The 19,954-nt window shown below is 42.1% G+C and overlaps 1 protein-coding gene across 2 annotated transcripts in view; it reads left to right on the plus strand.

Moving 5' to 3' along the window:
• The first annotated feature begins 17,288 nt into the window (after nucleotides 1–17,288).
• The window catches only part of LARS2 (leucyl-tRNA synthetase 2, mitochondrial), an 83,407-nt gene continuing 80,741 nt past the window's right edge, over nucleotides 17,289–19,954 (plus strand). For both annotated transcript variants that reach the window (XM_041407889.1, XM_041407890.1), the window contains exon 1: nucleotides 17,289–17,387. The gene's annotated coding sequence lies outside the window, so the exon portion shown is untranslated. The remainder of the gene's footprint in view (nucleotides 17,388–19,954) is intronic.

Below are 19,954 nucleotides of genomic sequence, written 5' to 3' on the forward strand. Positions count from 1 at the left end.
CAACTCCGTAATGTACTTGCTCTAATGACAGGGCTTTTGTCACTCCTAGCTGCACCCTTGCTTTAGCTTCAGACAGGGTTGTTACCTTTGTAAATACTACTTGGGCAGTAATGCATTAGGCACATACAGTAACTGCCAATTATCATCCTTTCCCACAAACCCAGAAAGGAAGGAGAATTTTGTCCCCTCTGTCAGAGATAGGCCACAAAAAGATCACTGAGAGGGCAAGAGCCCTGTGGCCAGGAGGCTGGGGGCAGAACTAGGCCAGAAACCTCTTATAAAGGCAATAAAAAGCTCAACTACTTACAGTCTGAGAAAATGGTAAGCCAATAGACCACTTAACTCCCTACTTCTGTTTTATTGAGTCATTAAGTCTTATTGTGACAAATGAATGAAAGCCTTTATTTGCAAAAATGCCCAGTATCTGGCTAGTCTGAGGGAAACAACCAGAGGTCTTTTAAGGCTCTTGTCTGATTTTAAGGCAGGGGCAACCTTTTCACTAGAAATTATGGCTTTTTAACAGGGCACCACTTAACATTTAGCAATTTGTATTTCTAGATCAAAGAAATAATAAGTACTGGCACTGAAAACAGAGAAAACATCTTCCCATGTCCATATGTCTCCCTGTCCCATTGGCAAAAACTCAAGGACAGTCCATTGTCCACCCTCAGTCAGTGGTCAGAGTGATGTTTCTGGAGTCTTGTGCTACACAAAGTCCATGTAAGAAAAGCAATCATTTTGTCTTAGCTAGTGGGAGAGCACAATGTAAAGCACTCCCCTGCTTTCAGAGAGCAGGACACTATGGGCTGACTCAATTTCCATCTTCCAGCTTGTCATTTTTACACGTATACAGCTGCTAGAGCCAGTTTTCACACTGGGACTCATAGCAAGCTCAGGGGAATCTGCTGAGCAGAGGCCACAGTGGAGCCATTCAAGGGGCACTGTCCTGCAGTGATATGAAATCAACAGGAACTTACCAGGACAATGCAATCTGGAGGGCACATGCATGATTCAGTAGAGGAGAGAGATGGGAGAAATTTGGGAAATTAGCAGAAGAAAACAATGATTGATTTTCAAAAATAATTTCTTTACAAAGAAACTATCTAATCAAAGAAAGTGGTTAGAAATACTGGACTCTTGAACCCAGCAATTACTCTGGGAGAGGAGAGAAAAACTCTGCATTGGCTGAACCTGTTTTTTATCTTCCCAAAAAACAGAGCTCTGGGGCAGCTCTTTCATAAGTATTTCACTGTACAGCTTCCCATGCAGCCTGCAGGTTCAGGCCAATTGTGTGGCCATTCCTGTCCCTAATGGCCTGATTCACTACAGCCCATGTAAATCAGTAAGAAATATTCTCATGGAGAAAATGAGGTCTTGAAAAAGGCTCTGAATACAGCAGATAAATCAGCAGTAGTGTTGGCATTGCATAAAGGGCAGGGTGAATAATAATAGCAACAAAAAACTCCCAGCATCCTTATAATGTGGCAGGGGTTAGGCTTTGCCACCAAGACAGTTGTTCAGGAGAGATTTAAATATTTTGAAGGAAAGCTCAGTAGGGCAATCATGCAGGGAGCTACTAAAAGGCTCTGTTTCAGCTGCAGCTCTGAGTGTTGGGCTCTGGCTGAGGATGCTGCCACAGAGCATGGCCTCTTCAGCACTTCACTCATCTCCAAGCATACACATCCTGTATATAGTCCACCAGCCTGTTGCATGTGCATGTTCAGTCCATACTGGTGGGCTGTGAAAAGTGAAGCCTCCTCCTCAGCAGTTAGCAAAAGGCTGCCTCCAGCAACCTGCACTCTGGCCAGCTCTTGCTCCCCTCTCTGACAGCCACCTTGGCCATTTTCAGCTCAGTGAGTGACTACTTTTCCTATGAAAATTCAATCCTGGTACTGGAAGCTCCCATCATCCAACCTCACCCTCCACACTCACATTGCAGCATGTTGCCAGCACTTCCTTTGCAAACCCAGACATGTTCCTACTGGCCACTGTATTCCCAGCAAATTCTCCCTGTATCTCTTTAGGGAAGCAGGAGGAGAATAGATTACCCCAGCCATCTTCACTGTGCACTGGCTCTTTGGAGTCTGGACAGACTGCAATATTCTCAAACGTCCTTGAATTATTTTTTAATTTCTTCAACAATTAATTCTTGGTCTGTATCCTGACTCACTGAGTGCTGTACCTCTCTTAAGTCATTCATGTTAATGATCATCTCCTCTGGATTTTATAGCTAGTAGTGGTGAAAAATGAAAGCCCAGTATTGCCTATTATACTGGGGCTACAGTCAGATATTGAAAGAAAAAAAAAAAAAACCTTCTAGATGACATCTGTTGTAGCCAAAGTTCATATATTCCTTCATGAAAATTCAGCAACATAAAAAAAAGACTTTGCAATAGATGGAGGATGATTCATACTTAAATATACAGCTGAAAGCCAGTCAAAATTCTCTCTTTTCTCTACTTCCTGCTGTTTTGTGAGTCCAGCAAAAGAAGAACTATGTTCAGTGATAATAAATCTCCATTTTCTCACCTTGCTCTTCAGCATTTCATCAGAGATAACAGTAAAATCTGGTGCTCTTTTGACATCACACGAATAGCATTCTGTGGCTCCCTTCTCTCTCCAGCCTGCTTTATCTTTCACTGCTCAGCAAATCTTCACACAAAACGAATGTTTAGCTGCAAAAAAAAGAAGGATATAGAGGATATGCATGAACACAGAAAGTAGCAACGCTGCTGCTGAATGGCCCTTTTTGGAGAAATTGGCCCTGTTACAGTGGTTAGTGAACAGCTGCTTCCCAGCTGTTCACTAACCACTGTTAGTGAGATTTATCTGCTAAAGACAAGGTGATACAAAATTTAGGAAAAGCCGTAGAGAGCTGTGAAAACTGGAGGGCTTCTTTCTGGCTGTACATTGGAAGTGCATGACCCCTGGGCATTTACAGCCCAGAAAAGGATGCCTGGGTGTCTGTGAGTAGCAGTCTTGCTCCCTGCAGCTCCCACTGGGAACAATCTCCCTGCCCTGAAGGGATGACACTAGTGAGTGCCAACTAGAAAAAAGCAAAGCAGAAGGCCTGAGGCAAGTGCCCAGATTGATGTCTAGCACAGTCTCCCGTATCACTGAGTTGCAGAAGTAGGTTAGAAACTTGAGAGAGAGACTGTAGCATTTCTATCCAAAGTTGCAAGTGCTTCCTTGGATAATCTTGGATTTACAGCTGCTGTCTTCCCATTTCTGTTGGTCACTTCAGTCCCATGGTTACTTTGGCTAAAATCCAAAGCCAATCCCTGCCTCCTGCTCCACCTATGCAATGCCTCAGGCTGAGGTGGAAGCTGAAAAGATACTTGGATCACGGGAGAGGGTTGGGTGCTACTGAAGTCTTCACTATCTTCCCTTTCGAATGGCTGCAGCAGCGGAGTGAGGTAGGACCACCCTTACGTGAACTCAAATCTTCATAAGGTCTTTCTTGGAATTTGCTGTAATTCAGAAAGAAGTAACGGCAGTTTTGTGGGGGAAGATTAGCCTTCTAAGACACCAACACACCTCCAAGGCAGCCATGACTGGACTGGGTATGAGTTGGTGGCATATGACAGCAGGTTGTAGGAATGAGATGGGGAGTATCACATTTGTGTAGTTATCCTACAGAAGCCATGGAAGAGAAAAATGGGGGCTGGGATCCCGCAGGCAGGAGTGCCAATGGAGACAAGAAGGAAGACATAAAAGACATTGCCCAGAATAATCTAGGACTAAGCTCTGTTTTGTGCAACACAAACATTCTGCTTACATTGCAGTTGAAATGGGAGGTTTTGCCTGCTGGAAGCCAAGAGGCACTACCAAATATATAGGGTTTTTTCTAATTATTATGCCATTCAGCTTTCATGTGCCCACGAGTTTAACATCAGGGTGTGATCCTCATGGAGGATGCGTGATGGGGGTCCTGCAAGGCTCTGGCCCAGGAATATGGTGGTGAGGGAAGCCAAATATATCACACCAAGCATGGGAAGCAGGATGCCAGCCAGGAACCATGAAAACTACTTTGAAGTTAAGTCCAGGGTTTTTTTGTGCCTTTCTTTCATGTCGCAGAATCTTCTGGCTTCTGAGGTTTTTATGATTGCTCTGATAATTGAATGATTCTTGGCGGAAATAAAAATGTTATTTACAAAAATTCTTTACAAAAAAAGTGACAATTAACTGCCAGATTTTTTTTTCTACATCATACACTGCAATCATAACTACCAGAGCACTGATTAAAACTAGAGGTCATCCCTGCAGATACATGGGGAAAATCACTCCAGGTCTCTCGCAAATTGCAATTTCGCAAGCTGGCAACCCACCAAAGCACCCCAGCTCAAGTCTGGCCAATAAAAGCACAGAAGCAGCTTTTTTATGTGCTTCTCTACTAAAGTTTGGTGTTAATGGAACAGAACATTCCAATAACCTTTTAAAAGGTTGGAATAACTCAGTTCTTTGGGTTGGAGAGAGCCAAGCTGCATTAATCTGGTTATTGGGCAATAAGTAGTAGGTGCAAGGAGTGACATAGATGGGAGAGAGATGGTGTTTAAAGCGTTTTCATGTAGCAGTTGGTATAAAAAGACAGGGGAACTGAAAGGTGGGAGGTTTAGCTTGCTGACAGGGGAGAGACACCCACAAAGTTGTTGTCTCTCCCCTGCATGACCAGTCCCTGGGCCAGGCGGCACCTGCGCAGCTCCAGCACTATCATCCTGGGATGAGAGGGATATGTGGGGATGAATAATTCAGCTGCAAATCAGCTCTCCAACTGCACTGCATTTTTTTTCCTGGGTTGCTATTTTTAATTTAGATACTCCCACGTGTGTGTTTGGTGGATTAGAGCCATATGAGAAATAGAAGAAGGTGGCTGACGCAGGCAGGTAGCAGAGCCTGGGGGTGGCAGGAGTTGAACGCACACTGGCCTATAGCAGGTCCAATGTCACCTTCCTGCTGAGGGCAGGCACCTCTGAGCCCTACTTTCTTTGATGGGAGCTAAAAAAGCTCAGCACTACTTGCTTGGATTTATAGCCCTGTGTTGGCAATCACAAAGAAACAATGCATGTGCCTACTCAGTTATAGACACAGCTGTTTGTCAGGGTATCTGGGTTCAGTTTTGAGGTCTGCTACTTATCTCCTTTCCACAAATCTTGTAAATCCTCTCTCTTCTAGTTCCAGATTTGTGAGCGGAGAATTGTTACCACTGTTTCCTTTCATCTGCCTCACTTTCCTCCGGGGGAGAAACCATCGCTGCTTGTAGCTACAGAAGATAACTCAGGTGGGGGCCTCTCCTGCTGTAAGGCGTCATCTTCCTATTGTATTTTTTAATCACAAACATTGAAAGGAGAGAGTAATCAAAATGGTTTAAGAGGAAGTAGAAAGGTTTTACCTGCAGCAGCTCAATGAGGAGATGAGGGACGTAGGATACAACAGGGTAGAAAAATCTGCCTATTTGGGCAAAAAACTATTGTTACACGCTCGTCTTCGTGAGAATCCAGATTTCTGGAAGAGATTGGCTGGCATTTTGGTTTGTTCATTAGTTCCTACAGATAATAAAAACAAAGATCAATCCATAAAGAGAATCGTCATGTCTGAGACTCTTTCCTTTTCTCCTTTCTGTGCATACAGCGTCCAGCTGATTACTAATAATAATTGCTTTTACAAAATCCCTGGCTGGTAAAGGCATTAATGTCTTCCTGTGGACTCAAGGAAAATGATGTTTAGAATAGATTACTCCTTGTTAGGTTACACAGAGTCTCAACTCTTCAGCTGTAAATCACTGGATATGGGGAACTTCTTAAAAATGAGATAAGAGGGAAGGATTTGAAAACCAAAAATTGATTAACTATTGTGAGATTATTCCAGAGATTACTGCCAGGGTTGTGGAAAGTGCCCATGCTTTCAAGGCATGATGCACTGTGCTACCTCTTCTCAGTATCTAAATAAAGGTCTAATTTATAAGAAGACCTTTCCTTCTTAGTTGATTCTTGATCTTTGACATCAAGAAAACCCTAGACTATTGCTTAATTACTCAATTCTTTGTCAGCAAAATCAGATGCTGCACTCAGATTTTGGGGAGGCAACAGCAAACCAGAAAATATAGTGATGTAGATGTGATGAAGAAGCCAACATCTTTCACAACAGAAATTTCATTATTAATGGTTCACGAAGCCTGGCGGTCAGTTTTAGCCATGTGATATCCAGGAGACTGGGACAAAAAGCATTCTCAGTTACACTCTGTTCAGAAAGTAGGTAATTAGCCAAACAGCTGAATGCCTAATAAGCACCATTTATCACACACCTTTGGCCTCCTGCCTTTTGGGAAAACAAGCACCAACAAATACACACCACATGGTGGCTTCTCACACCAACATTTTACAAAGAGTATCTACAATTTTAAAACACAAAACAGCATGCCAGACAAAGCTGTCCCTTTCTTTCCCAAAACATTAATTTAATCTCCAAAAACTACACTTGCTTGCAGCCTCCAAACAGCAAGTCTCCAAGCACTGAAACTGAATCTGGCTTGAGATTTGGAACCCCTGGATGCATTAAGGTAGGAATCAATTGCTTTATATCATTAGAAAGCCAAGACTATCTACTTTCCCAGAGAATATAAATCATTCTGTTTGCAGCTGGTACTTCACAAGACACGGAGCCATAGCACTCCCCCAGTGCATTTCACATATGCACTAAGATCATTTTAGAGTTTCTAAATTATTATCAAAAACTTAATTATTTTTTCTCTGATGGCACATCTAAAGGCAGATCTTTACCTATCTAATTCTCCATCACCTCTTCCAGATTTTTGGGAAGTTGCTGGCATGTAAAATTTGCTTTCCAGTTTTCTTCAGTTTTGTCAAAGCTCAGATCAATAGAGAGACAGCCATCATGCAGTTCCCAACCTGTGGACTTGGTAGACTTCTACCAGGACAGCATGCTGTCAGGCACACCAAGTCCTACAGTGCAGAAACTGCTGCTGAATGATTGTCCACCATGTCCTGTGGGAAGTGCCCTATGTTGCATTAACACCTCAGCCTCAAGAAGGCAAGTACAGGTTGGAGTTTAAACCCTTGATTTAGGACAGAAGTGACAGTACCTCAATGGAAGCCTGAAAGGAATAAGAAGCATTCCTCAATTCTTCTGTCACTCTTCATACAAGCAATGGGCTGTTTTCAATCCAGATACAGTAAAACACTCTTAAAAAGAACAGGCACCAAATATCCTGGACAAGCCTTAAGAAATCTTAGCATTATGTTCATGTAAAAGCAGTGCTAATGTGGGCAGGTGATCCTAGTTGTCAAGCTACCTTTTAATCTTAACTCCTCTAGTGGACTTTTGAATGTTAAAGAGTAGAACACAATATTTAAATTAACATAAGGTTAACAGTGTAAGTATTTGGTTTGCAAAACATATGCAAAAACTGCAAACATTACATGCTCTGCTTAGACTTGGGAATGCTGACAAGAAAAAAATACATCAAAAAAACCCTTTAGAAATAAGAATCAAAAGTAGGAATCTGATTGTATGAGTAATAGACAGAGTACCTGAATGATCTTTTGGTATTTTGTTCACTTCATGCAAAGTCTTTTTCACAAGTTCAAGCTGGGGGAAAAAAAAAAAAACCAAAAAAAACCCAACCAAAAAAACCAACCAAAAAAACCACAACCCCCCCCCCAAACAGACAAACAAACAAACAAACAAACCAAAACAAAACAAAAAAACAAACCAAACAAAAAAACAAATCAAAGCGAAACAAAAAAAAAAAAAATGGAATGCCAACTACTGAAGCAGTCCTGTACTTCTCATGAAGGACACAATGACAGGAAATACAAACAGGTGACCACAGCATCCCTCTGGGTCTGCATAACTAGAAGTGAAAATTTCCTTGCATTCCAGAATAACATTTGGCAAAGTTGAGTTTATTTATGGCAATGGAATATTTAATGAGACATACTCTCCAAACACACACTCTCAACTGTTAAAAGAAAAGTTGCACTCATTTAAAAAGTCTTATATTGTTGAAATAGAATTGCTTAACATTTAAAATATATTTTCTAATTTTAACTATATCACACAAATCTCAAATGTCTTCTGTAAGAAGCAATATACTCTCCATTTTCTTATTTAGGCTTTGTGACATCTTTTCCTATAATTTCAGCTACAAAGAGAAAATAAGTGACAGGTTTCATAACATCAAATCCTGAAAGGAGGTGTTAATTGGTATTTAAGAATTGCAGTCCAGAGCATTCAAAAGTCCTATTCATTATCTAACCATTTAGATGCAAGAGGATTTCTATCTAGTACCAGTGGATTTGAATAGCATATGCATCATAGCTATCAACAAAGACCACACTATATAATGGACATAATATCTGTGTAGTTTACATGGCGTTAAATATATATGTTGATAGTCACCTACTAAATTAATAAAAAATATTTTTAAAAGAAAAAGGAGAAAGAAAAATGTTAAATCACAGTAGGCGATCATTAGAAAAGATCATCAGACACCAAACAGCATCCACAATGTTTTACCAATCCTGTTTTGCTTCCTTTCCAAAGAAAATTAAATTAAAAATTCCTTTGGCTGAACTCTAAGATGCAAATAGTACTAATGAAGAACATAAGCTATCTGTAATTGCATGAGATAGCAAGGGACCATAATAATAACATCATAACTTTCCCAGGTGTAACACTTGCAATACCCTAGAGCAGCAACACTCTCTGCTGGACCGTGAGCAAGCAGACCGCATGTGCATCATCCCTGACATAGTGGTTTGCTGGGTCCAGTATCTAGCTACTCTTGTGCTGATTCTGCTTGGGCTCCTGCACCTCAGCAGCCTTCACCATTCCCAGATCAGCAGCCAGGTTGGGACAAAACATCATACTCAATGTTTCAAGAAATTTCTCATGCTCACTTCTCATGCACTCTTGGCTTTTCTGCCTGTCCATGCGTCATGAGAAGAAGCAGATTGGTAAAGGAACATAAAATATTAATTTTAAAGTGCCAACATGTCCTGCAGCTTTCACATCTTCACAACAGTCCATGATGGCCAGAGGGCACAAGTGAGTGAGTTTGACAAAAACTACCCTTGGGGAAGGCCAGCTCCCTTCTTGGTCTCTTTCTGCATGGAAAGAGCAGGGTCTGACTTAGGTACACTGTGTTGCCACTGGAATAACTTTTTCCCTTTGTGTAAAGCCCTCCTCAGCTAAAACAGGCCATGGTAAAAACTCCTCCAGCCTCATGCCCAGAGTGGGCTCCACAGGGTCCAAGGTGGGATTCCCACACATCGCTCCTCACTGGCCTGGGACAGAGACACACAAAATTTAGCTACCTTAGGTATAAAAAGGACACAGTGTCCTAGCACAAAAAAACCAGTTTATACCCTGAAACTTTACTACTTTATTACCCTGACTGCAAGGAAATACCGTGGCTCGATTGTAAAGAAATGGTAATACGGAACAGCATTGAGTCACCACCCATAACCATCATTCCCAGGCTTATCTCATTCTTGAGTAAACAAGTGATTTTCTTTCATCAATAAAGTATGAATCAAGGTATATCCTGTGCTGAAATTGCATGTCCTTTGCTTGAATTTTCTTTTGGAAGAGGAAGGCATGGAACATCCCCTCCTGCCTGTCTCTAGCAAGTAATTTCAATGGGAGTAAGAAACGCTGAGTGAGCTTATCCGGTACATCTGGTATGCCAGCAAGCCATGCTGGCAGTTGTGCTGAAAAATGTGCAGAAGAACCCTCCTCCTGTTGGAATGTAAATCTTCATTTTTATAAAAGCATAACAAGTTTTGAAGGGGTAGCAGAAAGTGATTTACAGAAATGCCAACTTTGCGTTACATATCTATGAGACATTCAGGATTCCCACTGTACTGCAGGATGGCTGCAGTATCTGCCTTACTTTGTGATTCCAAGCTAAATCTTAGCACGCAAGGCTCCCGTTTAAATGTTATTTACCAAAGTAATTTACAATTTTTCCAGGAAAATAGGGTAACCGGTTATAATATTTCCAGAGGCCACCTGCATTACCAAATCTAAAGCAGGCCCTGGCTTTCCAGAGAGATTGTGCTGTTAAGGGGCTGAATTTAGTCCTAAACCTTGCTAGAGTTATTGAAGGGAGGAAGCTGTTTCCAGCTGTAGTCCTCTAGAAGGTTAGAGGACTTCTGCGATCCAACAATGAGAACCTGTTCTTTCTATCCAGTCTACATGTGATATGGTTACTTTGTGTTTTTTCTCCTTTTCCTTAAATAGGAGAAAGATGGTACTAGGCTAACCAATATCTTCTTAGAAAGAATTTAGTATCTTATAATAACCTTTATTTTTTAGACTAAGCAGCACTTCATGCCATCTCTCATATGACATGCTTTATGGTACCTCTGCACTTGTTGCAGATTAATTAATCTTTTTCAGAAAAATGTGGCAGCAGTTGTGTTGCAGATGCGCATTCACCCATGCCTTCTACAATGGAGCTTTCACTTTCTGCTGGAAATACCTTGTCTGTTGTATGCTATGGCCACAAACACCTTCTTCATGGGTTCATCCCATGGTCAATTCACAGTCACAGTCACGCAGTCCTCACCATCCGAGTCATCTCTTGTCTCCCTTAGACAAATTCCTCATTAAGCCTGAAGCGCACACACTGAAATTCTGTTCTAATCAAATATCTCTTCCACTTATCTGTCAGAGTCAGAAAAGTTTTAATAAATGATAAGTCTTGCATGTTAGCTATGCCCCTTCAGATTTCAAGAGCCTGCTGACTTCATATTCTAATGCACTTCATGAAAATATTGCCAGCACTGGTCTTAAAATTGACCCTTGAGGAACTCACTGTAACTTCTTTCTTGGCTCTCACTTCTTTCTTTTCCTCTGCCACTTCCCATTGGTCAGTTCTTTCCCACCTTTCATGTCATCTTAAACGCCGTCTTCTTTTGCTCCATTAGTATTTTCCAGTATAGGGGTGTATCAACTACTTTGCTAGGGTACAAAAGAGGTTTACCACATTTTTTATTTTGGAAAATCCATATCTCATTTAGGGGAAGCTATCAGGTTATTCTGGCACCATGTCCACCTTGTAAACCCAGGCTCCTTTCAGTTTGTTTTATGCTTAACTAGAAAGAATAATTTAGTCATTCTTTCTCCATTGGTAATTTTACTATGTGTAGAAATACAGAAGAAAGTTGAGGGAGATCACATCCACTTCCATCTGGGGCATGTTGATGAGCTTATAGATAGAAAGCATGAGTATATATATATATATATATGTGTATGTACATATGAGTATTGCATATACACATGGGCAACACAAACACATACAGATAAATATTTGTACACAACAACTTCCAAGCTGCACTGAGCTTTTTAAGGAAATACTACCATTTTCACTTGTCCATACAATAAGGATTAATTAATACTCATTAATTTTGAGACTTGCAGATATTTTCCTCCTTTTCCACTTCTCCTTCTGAAGCCAGCTGACAGCCACCAAGACAAGCCCAGTGTGCAGGATGGTTTTACCTGGCACTCAAACTGTTTCCTACTGCTATCATTACACAGTTCAAGTGCAATCTAGTAGTTGGATAATTGCAATGATGAAGTTGGTCCATTAGTACAAAAAGCTGTTTTAACAGTCACAGTGAATAGAAAATGTCCATTTGCCATCTATTTAAAATGTGAGGGCCTGGTTCTTAATGAAAGAAAGTATCTGACATGTCTTCTTGTCTGACATGGTAGCACACACTTATGTAATACAAAAAGTTATTGTGAGAGGAGGTGGAGGAAGAGAGATGCAGTGCCTCTCTGTAAGGTGGCTGTCCAGATGGATGATTCTCTCCCCCACACATGTGTAGAGGAGATGTACCACAGCAATGTGGCAGCCTTCACTAAGGGCTTTGAGCAGCTGGAATCACCTGCCTCTAGGCATACAACTGACTTACCATCTGCAATGACACACTTCAAAAAAGACAGAAGAATGAAAAGCCAGGTTTCCAAAACTTGCATTCCTAGCTGTAATAAGGAGACATAATATTCCTAGATGCCCCTGAATTGTAGATAGTTTAATGACAATATGGTGTCACTGTGACCAGAGCTCACCAGCTCACAAGGATTGAGTTCTTACTCCCTGTAAATAACTGTAAATTCAAAGTTTTAAACAGTCTTACAGAAAAATTCTTTTGAGATGAAAAGCAAGAAATGTGTAGCTTTGAAAGCTGCAAAGGGGTAGTTTTGCTTCCCACTGCATATAACTAGTTCCAGCCAACAGCAAAATTGTTCTAGTGCATTAGGAGATGGCCAAGAGGAAAATACAGTACCAATCACTTTGTTTGAAAACTGAGCTGCTGATGAAAGGCAAAAAAGTAAAGGTGCATCGATTCTGATAACTTCTCCCCAGCCACATGCACACACCTACTCACACACTGATTTTATTCTGAATCAGTAAGAAGGTGCTGACTGTCACTGGTCTAACGCCTTCATGCGGAACATGGAGAATGTGTGTTTTGGTTTAAATGTACCCTTCTGTAAATAAGACAATACAGGTGCTGCATAAGACCCCCTCAGAATAAGGCTCACCTAGATCTGAAAAATTAGTCAGCCCCACGTCCCAGCTCCAGGCTCAGGGTACCAACATCAGCCTGATAAATGCTGGTAAATATGATTCTGCTGAGTCTGGATCTTGCATGTTTTCAAAATTCTTTCATAACAATCAGTGTTTTTATGAGCGGCATGGGGACAGGCACAGATACTTTCCAACCAGACAGGGCTATCCTGGTCACCAGGCACTGGATGGGGCAGGGAGGTTTATGACTTTTTACACAGCTGATCTTTTCTTCCACTGACAATTTGTGTGAGTTCTTCATTCTGACAAACCAAGGAATGACAAATCTTGTGTTGGTTTGGATGACAGGAACCTCCTCTGTCACCAAGGCCAGTCTCCACCTAAAGTGGGCATCAAACAGTAATACCTATAATACAAGTAATACTTGTTAGGAGTTACCAAAACTCACCATTTAAAGGCTAAGCTCCACCCCTGGTAATGTGACCAGTCTTGCCCAAATCCATTCCTTTCTATCCCAAAAGTATAACTGCTTTTTCTACCTCTTCCAAGCGTTTATTCTTCCACTACCACAACAACTGAGTGCTTTTAAAATAAAATCCACTGCAAAAGTGAAGCTTCTACTGATCTTTTTGGTCTCACTCAGAATTCTTTCCTTTGAGATCTGGGCTCAGATAGTAGATTGAGTTTGAAAGGATTTTTCTTAAATTTACTCTATGGTTTTCTTGCTTTTTTAATTCTCAAGTGATATTCTTCACCCCCCTGCAATCCAATCACCCGCATTTTTTATCTGACATTGTGTTTCAAAGCAATATCACTAAATATGCGTATATGTAAGCAACAGCAAAATGAAACTCAGTAGCAAAAGCCACATTCAAGAAGTTGGATGGAAAAAAAATAACCAAACAAATTATTTAAGTACATGAAATGTGGCTGATGTTTGAAGTAGGTGGTAAAAATAATTTTGTATTTGAAGGGCTGGGTTTCAATCCTCTTTTTTAGGAGGCTGAAAAAAATACTAGTCATGTTGTTGACGTAGGAGCAAAAAAACAATTCCAGGAAGAACAAACATCAATTCTGGTAATTATCAGCCAAAGCAAAATTATACTTGTACGGAAATCTGGGAACCATGTCTATTTAAGTGACAAACAACTGGGGCACTTCTGCACATTTCCCATAGAGGAACTAATGAATTACCCATTCACTCAATCAGCTTCAGGCTTTATGTGGACTAACATTTTATGTGGAAAATACTAACAAACACATTAGTGCAAAGTCTAAAAAAAGAAATCAGGGGACTACCAGCACGATGGAAAATAGCTTATGATTATTAAAGCAAATACAAATATTTCTGTATCAATTATTTCCCATAATGAATGAGACTGAGAAAACAGACTAGTTAGGAAGCAAAACTCCAGGTGGGGAAGGTGGGGATCAAGGGAGAGTGGGTTAGATATCCTGTTTGGAAAAGTCTGAGTTCTTTCAGGGCTTGTGTCCCTGCTTGCTCTCTGCACTCTACATGAGTTTTGGCCCAGTAAGGAGAGACAGGTGAGTGGGTGGTGTCTCCAACCCCTGCCTGGGCTATCAAGGCATTGTTGGGTTTCATTTTCACTCATGTGGTGTGCTGTGTAGCTTACAGCTCTGATTCATGATTGCTACAGGATTTTGCTCAGGAACCTGAGAGGTTCCCACTTCCAAGGGGAAGGGACCTCATGTGGAGCAGCGGGCCGTCCTGGTTTGCAAATGAAAACCTCTCTATTTTGTGTGTGTAGTGCTCTTCCCCTCAACTGGGGAAAACACCATACAGCTTAGAGCGAGAAAAATTAGCAAAATAACGAGAGGTTTATTTTTTGTTGTCTTGAAAACATTTTGAAATTCAAATTTAGGTCTACAGTTTTTAAAAAACATTTAAATCTCTGGACTGTTGAAGTATCTAACATTAAACATATTGACCTATATTTATCACCCACTGCTATGAAGATTATAGCTGATTCAGTAGTTAGACCTTTGTCTTATCTTTTTAATCCATTCATTTCACTAAAACATTACTTTCTCATCCTGACAATCTACTTATGTATTTGATTTGCTCGAAGCTGAGGATAATCTGTTTAGATTAATACTAAATTAATCACAATCTTAAATGTTTCCTAGAAAGTTCGATGTATGCGATACACAAAGGTAGACCTGACACACCTGAGGAGCACTCATTAGGTTTGGGCCCATGTGGAGCCTCTAGCTCTTCTCTGTTTACCATATTAACCAACAACCCAAACTGCATCTGGATGAGCTCAAATCTGTCCTGGGATTCTGATGAAATGGCAAGTATTGTACCAAGTCTTGGCTATAGTGCCATTTTGCAGACACTATTTTAAAAAAATTAAAATTTAACCAAACTCTTATTTTCTTCTGGAAGGACTTTACTGGTATGACTTTTATTAGCTGCTAACAAAAACAAGTCAAGCAGGTTTGACACAGGTTTAAATTGTGCATTACTTAGAACATGTAAAAGGTGACTTCTGTCAAGATACTATTGGAAACTTACTCTGAGAATATACTGAAATTTTGTGTCACTTTCTGTTGATTTTATTGGAGCTCATTGTGCAAACTGGATTCTAATAGTGAGGAAGGCAGCCAATATCAAACAAAGCTAGAAAAGGTGTAAGATTTTCTGTAAACAGAAACTGAAATTGGGTGAGAAAAACCAAGACCAACCAGAAACAGTCTGAGAAGGAAAGAAGAAAGGTATTCTTCAAGGTATGATAATCCATGAAGGCCAAAACCAATCCAGACATACACTGTTATTTGGTATTTGGACTTTTTTATTGCCTTATTTATGGTAGGAGTTACTTATCTATTAAACACTGACTGTTTGGCAGCACCATTTCAAAAACATTGTCAAGACCCCATGTCAGCAGTGCCTACAAATGGCAATGAATAATTGTCCCAGGGTGTCAAGAGGACAGCCAAAAGCACACAAAAGCTCCAAAATCTTATACTGGCTTTTTTTCTGTGGTCTCACCCAGTCTGCTAACCTCTCTGAGATAATTTTCATCCATTCACTCAAATGTGAATCAGGAGAGTGCAGGGGTTAAGGGCGGTGTGAGCAGAAATCATCCTGTAAGTTGAAAACATGTCCCAGCTGGTCATGAGCTGTCATTTATCCTGGGAGGGTGTCCCAGGACTGTACTGCCAGGGACTGTACTGTCTGTCCACACACACAACAAAATGCTTCATCTTCCCTCAGTCCAGGAACTCACACAGCAGCTCAGGGAGAAATTTGGGATGGAAGTCCTGTGAAAGCCAATTTGCCACCACCTGCTGACAGGGAGATCAACTGGAAAGCAAAATAAAATTATGCACAGAGTCATGGGGAAACTGTACTAATTTATCAGCAGGGTAACCATCAGAGCTGCTCTCTGTTCATTTTTGTGGTGGAAAAGTTATAATTTAAGCACACTTGACAGGTACACACAACCAAGTGGAAAGCTTTTATTCAGTAAATACTTATTTTTAGTCACATAAGAAGGTTGACTTTACTGTAGGCATTGCACTGCATAAACAGAATGTGTCTGTTTAAACTGTGTTGGAGACACAACAGTGAAGAAAAAGGTCTACAAATGAAAAGATTCAACAGTTGCCAGCAGCAAAAGGGTACAAACATGGGGAAATAAAAAACCCCATATTATTTCTTGTTTCTTGGAGGCCAGTACAAGTTACTTGGAGGAATTAAAACCAACTCTGAACTCCACAGTGTTGACAACGGCATGAGATGTTGCTTTCCAGGCAGAGGTAGAAATAATTATGCTGTGCTAGATTGTCTTTATTGACTTGTGCCATGTTGTCTAGGATGACCCTGCTGGAGCAGGGAGGCTAGATGACAGCCAGGGGCACACTGCACTAGAGCTGAGCCCGTTCAAACACATGGAATTTCAGGACAAGAAAGAGAACTGCAGCGGTTTTCCTGCTCCCAGGTACCCATTTTGTGATCCTGTGTTGCTGTGACGTCTGCTTTTTACTCTTACTAGTTAAAAAGTCATCACAAAAAAAAAAAAAATCCCCAAACCCTTGCCTTTTATTTCAGATTCTGCCAAAACAAACAAACAAACCAACCCAGCAGGTAAGTAAAATTATTGAAATTACTGAAATCTAGCCCTAACCCATACAGTCACTTTACAGGGCATCTGTATATGCTGTGGAGGACAGCAAAGCTACCCACACAGAAAAGGTCAGCTTGGAGGGGACCACAGTTGGTCATCTGGTCCAACCTCCCTGCTCACGCAGCATCATCCTAGAACACACGGCACAGGATTGCATCCAGACGGTTCCCGAATACCTCACATGAGGGAGACTCCACAACCTCTCTGGGCAATCTGTTCCAGTGCACGGTCACTGCACAGCAAAGAAGTTTTCCTCATGTTCAGCCGGAACTTCCTGCGCAGCAGTTTCTGCCTACATCAGTAGTCTCATGTCACACTGCTTGGCACTACCGAGAAGAGCCTGGACACGTCCCCTTGGCACCCCCTCTTCAGACATTTCTAGACATTAATGAGGGCCCCTGTCTTCTCAAGGCCGAGCAGGCTCTGTGCGTTTTCTAGAGAGCTCAACACGGGTTAATTTTTTAACTATTATTTTTATTATCTACTATTCTTCTACGTTTCCACGTCACATTCAGGAAAGGGGGAAACTCTTCCCGCTCCCTCCCGGCGCGCAGCTCCCGCCCCATCGGGCGGTGCCACGGGCGGAGGCGGCGCCTCGCTGCGACACCGACACGCCAAGATGGCGGCGCCCGCGGCCCGGCGGGGGAGCTGATGGAGGGCGCGCGCAGGTAACGGTCCCCCCGCCCGGCCCCGCCTCACGCCCCCGCCCGCCGGAGCCACGCTAATCCCGCTGCCCGCGGCGGCCCAAAGCCCGCTCCTTTGGGCTCCTTGCCCGCGCCCAGCCGGCTCTCCCGGCGGTCCTGTGCCTACGGAGTTCCCCCCTCCTCCAGCCTCCCTCTGTCACCGCTCCTCCGCTCGCTCTGTCCCGCCCGTGGAGCCGCCTGCTCCCCGTGCAAGCTTCTCCAGCGGCGGGACACGCCCCCCCCACACCCCCCACCCCCCCGGGGCTGGGTAAAATGTGCTGGGCCTCGTCAGGCAGTCTCCAGGACTTGAATTCAGTGTCCCGCGTGCTTACTGCATCTTTCCAAACGTTTTCTGTGCCAGAGAGGTTTACACTGGGTATTAGGAAAAGGTTCTTCCCCCAGAGGGTGGTTGGGCACTGAACAGGCTCCCTAGGGAAGTGGTCACAGCACAAGCCTGACGGAGTTCAAGAAGTTCTTGGACAATGCTGAGCACATGGTGTGACTCTTGAAGTGAGCTGTGTAGGGCCAGGAGTTGGAGTCAGCGATCCTTGTAGCTCAGGACATTCTGTGATTTATTTCTCTATCAGACCAGCCCCTTCCTCTTTGCTTGGCACACTGCCTGGGTAAGACAGTTTTAGGCTCATAACCTGCTCCTTGAAAGACTCCCACAGCACTGGGCTGGAGTGCCCCTGAGTGGGGCTGGGAGAGGCACTCTCCTTGTCCTAGTCCCATGCACACAAGCCTGGACAGGAAAAACAGCTTAGTGCCGTGGTTTTTGGATTTGATTATCCTCTGTGCCATGCATCCTGGCTTGGCCCAACACATCCTGGCTGACCATTGCGTCTTGTGCATGATGGTACCTGGGAGCAGGAAGGATGCTGCAGTTCTCTTTCTCATCCTGAAATTCCATGTGTTGGAATGAGCTTAGCGCTAGTGCGGTGTGCCCTTGGCTGTGGTTGTTTTCTCACTCCCACCCACTGCTCTGACCCCTGCTGGGGTGACCTGTAAGGCCTGAGGTCACCCAAATGTGCCCTCAGACATAACATCGGCTGGTGGGCTTCCTTGAGCTGTGCACAGGCACAGAGTCTCTGTTCTTCCTGTCTCACAATCACAGAATCAGTTAAGTTAGAAAAGACCTCTGAGATCACTCTGAGTCCAAGCCCTTTCAACCAGACCCTGGCACTGAGTGTCATGTCCAGTCTTTCCTTAAACACCCCCAGGAATGGTGACTCCACCACCTCCCTGGGCAGCCCGTTCCAATATCTAACACCCCTTCTGGGAGGAAATTCTTCCTTACATCCAACATAAACTTCCCCATGTGCAGCTTGAGACTGTCCTCTCATCCGCTAGTCTCCCCTTCACGTGTAGCTCCTGGGCTTTAAAATACTTGCTTTGTAAGTCGGCAGTGCTGAGATTGGCTTGCATAAGGAAACTCTCCTTTCTGTTGTAAAATAAATCAATAGAAATAAGACATAAGTAATAAGGAAATAATTAGTAAAAATAAGCAGAAAACTTTGAAGTACTGAAATGCTAATGTTGAGATGAGTATGGTGGTACGGAGGGAGGGAAGTTGGAGTCTCCTGAATGACTCATGTGCGCCTGAACTGGGAATCCTGAGTACCGTCCTGGATTTGTTTTTATTACAAATGAGAGAGATTTATGGAGGGTAGCAACAAGAAATCCAAAGCACTGATGTGACATAAGTAGAAAAGTGTTTATAGACCCTGGTGGATAAGGAAGAAAAGGAGCAATTCTATAGATAATGAGACAAGCAGTGAGGGTTTGTGTATGCATGTATGGTGAATGTTAAAGGAAGCATAACTCTCACTAGCTTGCTGGGGATCTAATTTAGGTGCTATGGCAATTATTTCTACTGGTAATGTTTCTACCTTATGGGAAATGCATAAGTAAAATCCTTTCTTATACAGAGTTTTTCTACACTGGGATTTTACTGATGTAACTCTGCAAGGAAAATTCTGAACTGACTGAAAAAGCTAGTTTGATACAAGTGTATTGGGCAAAATTAAAAAAAAAACAAAAACAAAAACCAACACCAAAACACCAAAACCAACCATAGAGGATAGGAAATGTAAAAATGCCATTAAAAACAAAAAGGCAGTCAAGATGAGGAAATCTCAGATTAGAGGTTCTTTTAATGCTATATTTCCTACTGTAGGAAGTAAAATCAGCAAATATCTTGTTGAGACTGATCCCAAATATGGGAACTGTTTGATCTTTCTCCCATCTGAGTAGCTTTAGAGGAAGGACTCTATAGGATTTGAGGAGTTAACCAGATTTTCAGTTGAAAAAGAAAGCCTTAGCAAAATAGTTGGTTTAGAATATCTGGTTGAAATCTACTAATTATAGTGATCCTCCCCCATCTCTTTTCAGTGATGACAAATTCAGTATTTTTACAGTATAATTTCATCCAACTTCCTCTTCTCTCTGTTTCATTCTGAATTTTTACTAACACCCTGTTAGCCATCTTCTATTCAGGCAATGGAGCTTCTGGAACCTTCAATTGACTGATTATGCCTTTATGGGAGACTGAA

This window comes from Onychostruthus taczanowskii, unplaced genomic scaffold, assembly GCF_017590055.1.
Source record: "Onychostruthus taczanowskii isolate IOZ18803 unplaced genomic scaffold, ASM1759005v1 scaffold28, whole genome shotgun sequence".
NCBI classification, from domain to species: Eukaryota; Metazoa; Chordata; class Aves; order Passeriformes; family Passeridae; genus Onychostruthus; species Onychostruthus taczanowskii.